The sequence below is a fragment of the Rhinolophus ferrumequinum genome, chromosome 6 (genome assembly GCF_004115265.2).
Source record: "Rhinolophus ferrumequinum isolate MPI-CBG mRhiFer1 chromosome 6, mRhiFer1_v1.p, whole genome shotgun sequence".
In the NCBI taxonomy this organism is placed as follows: Eukaryota; Metazoa; Chordata; class Mammalia; order Chiroptera; family Rhinolophidae; genus Rhinolophus; species Rhinolophus ferrumequinum.
In genome coordinates this window covers 24721614-24729788 of record NC_046289.1, presented here as the reverse complement: position 1 = coordinate 24729788, position 8175 = coordinate 24721614, and positions in this window count along the sequence as shown.

The following is an 8175-nucleotide window of genomic DNA, read 5'->3' as shown; positions in this document are numbered from 1 at the left end:
CTGTGTATCTGTCAGATAAATCCTCATTACTTAAGGTAACCAGAAAGAACCTAATACTTTTAAACCTTTTCTACCTTCCCAAAAATGAATAATCATGATAATCTGAAAGATTATTTAAATGCAATAAAGTCACAAAAGCTTATTTCTAACTGGTAGCCTCTGACAACTCCAAAACTAAGCACCTACTTTCTCACAGGCAAACAAAGTGTCTTTACAACTAAACTTGTTGACAATGTCTAAGCAAACTGTAAGGGATATAGAATCTCTCAAATTTAGCCTTCCTATTATCAACCAGACACAGGACTTTCCTACCACTAGGAAGGGTGTGGTTTCCAGCTTTAGGATGACACAATTGAAAGGTTCTGAAAAGGAATTAAAAATAGTCTCTAGAAAGAATAACTCAGGATAAAAAGTGTGTTTTAGTAAAACAAGCAGCAAATTAGTAATCCAGCACTTAAATTCTAGACTTACCTCTGCCACACACTCGGTGTGCGACTCTAGCTTACCTAACTGAGGCTTCGGGTTCTTTATCTATAAAATGAGGACACTTTATAAAGTCTCGTGGGCTCTACTAATTCTAATAATCTGACAATTCTTTTAAACATAGGATAGGAACGTTTGCTAAATGTAGACAGATTCAGTATTTACATGTTTTCTAGAGCTTCAAAGAACGTTACAAATATTAATGATGCTTGTCCACCACGCTTCTTGAAAAAAAAAATCACATAAGCAGAATCTAAAAACAAACAAAACAACATTTTCTTGTGACTGTTTCCCCAAGTACTTTTTAATATGGTAATGTATATGCTAGAACTTTAATTGAGGTGTAATTTACATACACTAAAATTCACTTTTAAGTGTACACTTCCTAGTTTGAAAAACACGGAACAGTCGTGTAACCATCACAACTATAGAACAGATATAGACGACAGAGAACAAAAAAATGCCATCCTGCTCTTTGTAGTCAAACCGTCCCCCCTACTCCTGGCAGTTACTGGTCAGTTTCTGTTCTTTAGTTTTGCTTATTCTAAAATATAAAAATGGAATCATCCAGTATTGGTGGCCTTTTGAGCCTGGCTTCCTTCACTTAGCGTAACATTTGATATCCAGCCATGTTGTTGCATGCACTAACAAATAGTATTACATTGTACGGATGTACCAGAGTTTATCAATTCACCACTTCAAGTACATTTGAGTTTGTTTCCAGTTTTGGGAATTAGCATACCTTTCTGTGTGTAACTATAAGTCTCCATTTCACTTGAGTAAATACCTAGGAGCGGAACTATTAGATAACATGATAAATGTATAACCGTTCATGAGACTCTGCCAAACGGTTTTCTAAATAGACTGTACTAACAACGAATAAGTTTTTTAATGGTTTTAAGGAAAAAGAAGCTTTGATCTCATCACAAATTTCATAGAAAGATCCTAAATAGATCCAGATATTTTCAGAGGAAATTATTTTCCTGTGTCCTATTTATAGAAAGAAGTTAACGAAGGAAGTTGGACTTTAAAGTTAATAGACTTTAAAATAAGTCATGTTTGAAATCATACTCATAAGCTCTGTAGGTCACTATCTCTCTCTCTCTCTCTCTGTGTGTGTGTGTGTGTGTGTGTGTGTGTGTGTGTGTGTGTGTGTTTCAATCCATTTGGCTAGAATGTGAGTTTAAACTGTCTATTTAGAATGGAAGATTCCAAGAGGTTAAGTCTGTACAAATTCTGGTCTCTGGACATAAATGAGAAAGAAGCAGAAAGAAGAAAGACATATAATAAAAGATTTGATCTCTCCAACTCACTTGTTCAACTGATCCTCAAAAAAAAATTTTAGCTCTTAATGAGACCACCCATTTATGAAATACTCCATTTCTCCCTCTAAATTCCCTGGTTTCATTTCCTTTTTTATCCAGTTTAGATTTCACAGTTCATCAATATAACCACTCCTCATACTCAATTCAGTGTTTCCCACGTCTCTTTCCTCCACACTCTCCTAGCAAACTCCAGCTAATCTTCTCCATGACAGCAACAGAGCAGTGGAACATTAAAGAAAATCACACAGCCCAGCAGACCGGCTATTGTCATAACTTCACAACTAACAACCTCAACCATGGCAACATTACTCTAAAAGCTCCCTGTAGTGGCTGCTTTATATCTTTTCCTCAATACCCCACCCCTTCCCTCCATTCCTCCTTTTAAGACACTTTCATTAGGAAAACAAGTTATCAGATGAAAGCTCCCTACTTTTTCCACAACCAAATGTATGCCATGCCCCCCAAAAATTGAACTTGTCATCTCCTTTTCCTCTACTTTAAAATGAGTAAGCCTCTCTGATGACCGTACTAGGAAAGGGCTACCAAAGTTTGCTCCTCGCATTCTCTCGTGCCCTTCAAGACTTCTTACCTTCCATCGTTCATTCTCTCCTGTATCATCAATCTTTCCTCTACAAGACCGTTCTCATTACCACAGCTATATGTTTGTACCATTATCACCCACATTTACATATTTTTTTAAAGTATCCTATCATTCCCTACAGAGCTACGTCCCACCTCCTCCCCCATTTCTCCGTTACCCTTTATAGCGACACTTCTCAAAAAAGTATCAACTCTCAGTCTCTAATTTCTAATCACTATTCAACCTGCTCCAAACTGGTGGCCTCCACAAGTTCACTCAAACAGCCCGTTACACAGACTTAAACAGATGAATAAAGAGAGCTTAATGGAGAGACTATTTACAAAGGTGTGGGCAGGATTAAGGTAACATCTTTATTTTAAATGCACTATTATTTTCATCACATATTCTCAAATGGCACTTTTCTTAAGTGTTTACTTATCTTTTTCTTGTGCATCTCCTTCCACTACACTGTAAGCTCCATGAGGGCAGAGATTATTAATTCGATTCAAACACCACTGAGGACCCACTACAAGCAAGGAACTGTGATAGGCAACTGTGAGAGTTACAGAGAATAAGTAAAAGTGACAAGGACCCTGTCCCCAGTGTGTACACAATCTATTTAGAAAGAAAAATGTGTATGTAACTATAATGCAAAGCAGACAATATGCCATATAGTATTGGAACAAAGTGCTATGGAATCAAAAGAGAAAGAGATAAAATGTAGAGAAAGGGATGAATAAGAAAGCCTTCATGTAAGAAGATGGTTCTATTATGGCTTGGAAGGATAACAAAGAAAAAGCATTCAAAGCACACCAAATAGCCTTAATAAAAAGACAAAAAGGGAGAAAGTATAGGGCATATAGGGAGAGGAGGTTAAAAAAATCAATGCAGCTACAGCATGATAGAACTGTAGTTCTATTGCAATGTTTGATGATGTTAGTTAGGAAATAGGAAACAAAATTTTCAGTGAGTGTGATACAGAACTTAACTTCACCCACTATAAAATGAAAATATGAAGTATTTTCAAGTAAATGAAAACTAATGTCTTTTCTAGGTCAAAATTCCAAATGATGGAGCTCATACAGACAACTAGTTTTAAAGTCAAAGATGCTCGTTAAAAGCATCTTTCATCAATTTCATGTGGAATTTATCATGACTTTTAAGGTGGCTTTAATCTGTCTAAACAATAATTTTTCAAAAATCCTACTTATTCTTTCCAAAATTTTAATCCAAAGGGAGTATTTTTAACAACATGGATGGATGAACCTTGAGGATATCATGCTAAGTAAAATAAGTCAGAGAAGGACAAATACCATATGATTTTACTTGTATGTGGAATCTAAAAAATAAAAAATAAAAATAAATTAAAAAAATAGAAATGGACATATATAGAAAACAAGCGGATGATTGTCAAAGAGGAGTTGGTAGGGCGATGGGAATTTAAAAATGGAGGCACAAAAAAGAAACTAGAGTATAGAGCAATAAAATAATCTACTTTACATGATGAAACTTAAAAAAATACCTATTAAAATAATTTTACACCCATATATCACTTCAAGTTCTCCAAATTTCAAAGTATTTTACATACTTCCAAAAGAAAAGCCAAATACTTTAGTGGTATTCTCAAAAGTCATAATTATACTGATATTAACTTATAATACTTTATTATCCACAAGCCTTTATAAAGTCTAACTGGCAGTTGTTCATATATTTGTTCGATAAGAATGTACTGATTACCAAATACCCAGACAGTCTAACCAGTACTACAGTACTATCCACAAAATTACAGAATTTTAAAGGTTAAGAGAAATTCAGAAGAATAATCAATATAATTTTAAAGAATAACAAAGTGAGGGATGGGGCCTCTTCATACTGGACATCTAAGTTTACTACAAAGCTACAGTAAATAAAGACAGTATAGTACTGGCTTGGGGATAGGCAAACAGAGAATTAAAACAGCATAGAAATGGGACATATGACTTGAGATCCTCACCGAAGACCAGTGAGGAAAGAACGCTACTCAATAAATGGTGTTGGTAACACTTATTTTTTATATTAAAAAAACTGAATTATATTATTCACTATAATTTTCAGAATAATTGAAATATTTTAGTATCAAAAAAATTTTTAAAGATCATCCAGTCCAACACCATCACTTTATAAAAGAACAAAGACCCAGAGAAGTTAAAACATTTAGCCAAATGAGAATGTGGCAGCACAGGTATTAAACTGGTATCTCATGATTTATTTATTCAAGAATTTACGTTCTCTCATTCAATACACACAAAATGCTTCCCATTTACCCCAACTTCTTTAAGTCGCCCATGACATCAACAATGACACCAAATCAGAAGTGGAGGAAACCACAAAAAGTGTGGTAAAGGAAAAAGCCAATATATATACTTCATTTCCTTCCATCCCCAAACCATCTTTCAAGGACACTGGCCAAAAAATCTAGCCCTCCCCTCAGATTAATCTTACCTAAACCCAAACTAATGACAACGATGAGTTCCACGGTTTCAGTATACAGGGGATTCCGAAAGACAGAAAAGAATTTTAAGAACTGTGATTCTTGTGTCAACACATCATAAATATCTATGAATATCAAGTATTTAGGTAGTGCTGTTACTAGGCCCAACATTTTCCAGGCACAAATTCCATCAACCTCAAATCTCACTCAGTTTGTTTCCAAAGGATGTTAAACATTTACATTTAAGAGATTTTCACAAAGACCAGTTAAACAAACACTGCTGAAGACTGTCTGAAAGTAACTGTTCCAATTCCAATGCCCTATCAAAGCATAGAGAGAAACGACATCTTCTCCAGTACAGCACTCAATCTCAGGTCACTCAGGTTGTCCACCATCTGTTAAGATAAAACTTTCCTTCTATAAACCACCACCCCCCGACCCCCGCACACATAACAGGATTACTGATAGTGAAGGGAGAGAAACTGGTTGAGAGCCTACTTGCAAACTTAGAAATCCCAACTTAAACCTTGGCCACCACTACGTTATGATATACTCTATAAAGAATGCAAAATTGATTGCATTTAATTTAATCACTTTAGCACTAAGGGGTAAGAGTCTGAGCTCCGGAGCCAGACAGGTTTGAATCCCAGTCTACCACTTGCTCTATGATTTGGGCCATATTTCTTAACTTCTGTGTCTCAGATTCCTCAACTGGAAAATAATGACAATAATAGTAGCAACCCTCATAGGTACTGTTGTGAGGTTTAAATTAGTGCATGTAAAGCACTTGAATATGCCTGGAATATAGTGTTAGCTGCTGCTAGTATTATTACTACTACCTGATACCTTTACCAGACTATCAGTTCTCACGTGTGGCTCAAACACAGAATAGTTTACTAGCCACGTCATGCAATTTTAATGTTCCTGAATCAATGATTCAACATATCAAATTCAAAAAGCAGCTCTACAAAACACAGCCTGAAGTCTTCCTTCTGAATCATTTACTTATCAAAGTTCTGACAAACATTAATCAACAGCAAATGTTTCCTTAACTCCAAGAAATCTGTATGAATTATCACTATGATATGGGACTTCTAAAAAATCTTATACTTGAAATTAACTGTTTTTCATTTGACTTTTAATTACAAATTAGTCTCTGATGTCACACATCAGATGAATAAATCTAGATGGATATATAGCAATAAAACACACTGAATCTTTTATTAAGATGTTTACTATCAACCTGCAAATCTGCCTTTGTAAAAGGTTTTAACAACAACGAAAAGAGTAAGTGCTCAACATCTTTAGTCACCTGGAAAATGTAAATTAACACTGTTCTAATATATCATTTTATACTCACCAGAATGGCTAAAAATCAAAGAGACTAACAACCCAAGTAAGTGGTGGCAGAGACATGGAGCAAATGGATCTCACACACTGCTAATGGAAAACCATTTGGCAATTTCTTATAAAGTTAAACATACATCTACCCTGTGACCCAACAATTTCACTCAGAGGTATTCAACCAAGAGAAATGAAACATATGCTCACAAAAGACTTGTACAAGAATGTTTATAACAGCCTTATTTATAACAGGCAAAAACCGGAAATAACACAAATGTCTATCAACAGGAGAATAGAAAAACATATTAATAAAATAGAATTCTGTGCCACCTAGGAAGTTAGCTGTTCTTTACAATAATGAATTCAACTTACTATTCAACGCAAACAATTTATTTTTATTTTCGTCAAATTCTCATTTTAAAATGCATTTTTAAAAATCTTTAGTTGAAGATAATTTTTATTCTGAAAATAACCTTTTTTGCTTAGTAACTCACTTGAGTTTTCTTGCCACAATATAAACTTTTGAGAAATTTTTTAGTGCTTTAATAGGCACATAAATTCCAGCGTTTTATTAAGTGATAATCCTATATAAACTGTTAAGTGCATTTGCACATATTTTTTTTTCTTATGCATTCTTGGTGCATGTTCAAAATGAGTAAAGTGTTTTCTCCAGAAATTACCCAAACATAGAAAAGAAGGCTGGCTTCAAATGGCTACTGGGATGGAAATGGTGTCTTAGGGAGATACAACTTGGACTTGAGGCAAACTGAATACTTAAACTGTGGTTTAGAGATTACTTTAATGAAATTGTATTAAAAAAGGGCATACTACCGCTGTAATTTTCTATTGATTGTGTTTTTTAAAAAGTACAAAACAAAATGAATCTCAAAGACAAGTTAAGCAAGAGAAATCATTTAGAAAGGTACAGTAGACCCTTATCCAGGGTTTTGCTTTTCACAGTTTTAGGAACCCGTGGTAAACGGCAGTCTGAAAATATTAAATTTCCCCAACCACTGACATCGTCTGCTCCTGACATCCAATCATCTCCATGTCATGGCTCGATGATACAGGATCATCCAAAGGAGATGATCCCCTTCTGATTGTGAAAATTAATGAAGTGAAACTTCACTACTATGAAAGTAATGTATAGGAATCTCAGTGGACTTTAGCAGAAGTCTACTAAAATGAAACCTCTTGACTCTGGAGTCAGGAGGCCAGAACAGTACCCCTGGAGGTCCATTACAGGAAGAATGTCAATTAGACTCCAACAGGAGAGAATCATCAGTTACAGGCCCCAACAGGAAAGATGTACACTGCATCCCTCCAAGAAATCGACTACTCCAGCAACTCAACCAATGAGAAGCAGTCATTACCCTGAATTCCTGCTTTTCTCCAATGAACTTTCATTCAAAACAACCCCTCCCAATTTCCTCCTTTTTCTCTTGTAAGATAATGGCCCTCTTCTTTGTTTGTTGGACTTGCCTATGGCTTTTGCTATAGTTTGTCCCAAATTGCAATTCTTTGCTGTGCCCAAATAAACCCATTTTTGCTGATAAAATAACTGACTGTTTTAAGGTCAACATGACATACCATCAGCTCAATAGTAGTCTAATGCTACATCACAATGACTACGTCATTCACCTCCCTTCATCTCATCACGTAGGCATTTTATCATCTCCCATGAACACAAGAGGGTGACTACGGTACAACAAGATATTTTGAGAGAGAGAGAGACTCTATTCATATAACTTGTATTAGAGTATACCGTCATAATTGTTCTATTTTATTATTGTTGTTAATCTCTTACTATGCCTACTTACTTTATAAATTAACTATCATGTATGTATGTATGTATGTATAGGACAAAACAGTATATATAGGGTTTGGTACTATCTGCAGTTTCAGGGATCCACTGGGGGTCTTGGAACGTATCCTCCACAGATATGGGAAGGACTACTGTACAAATGGCATAA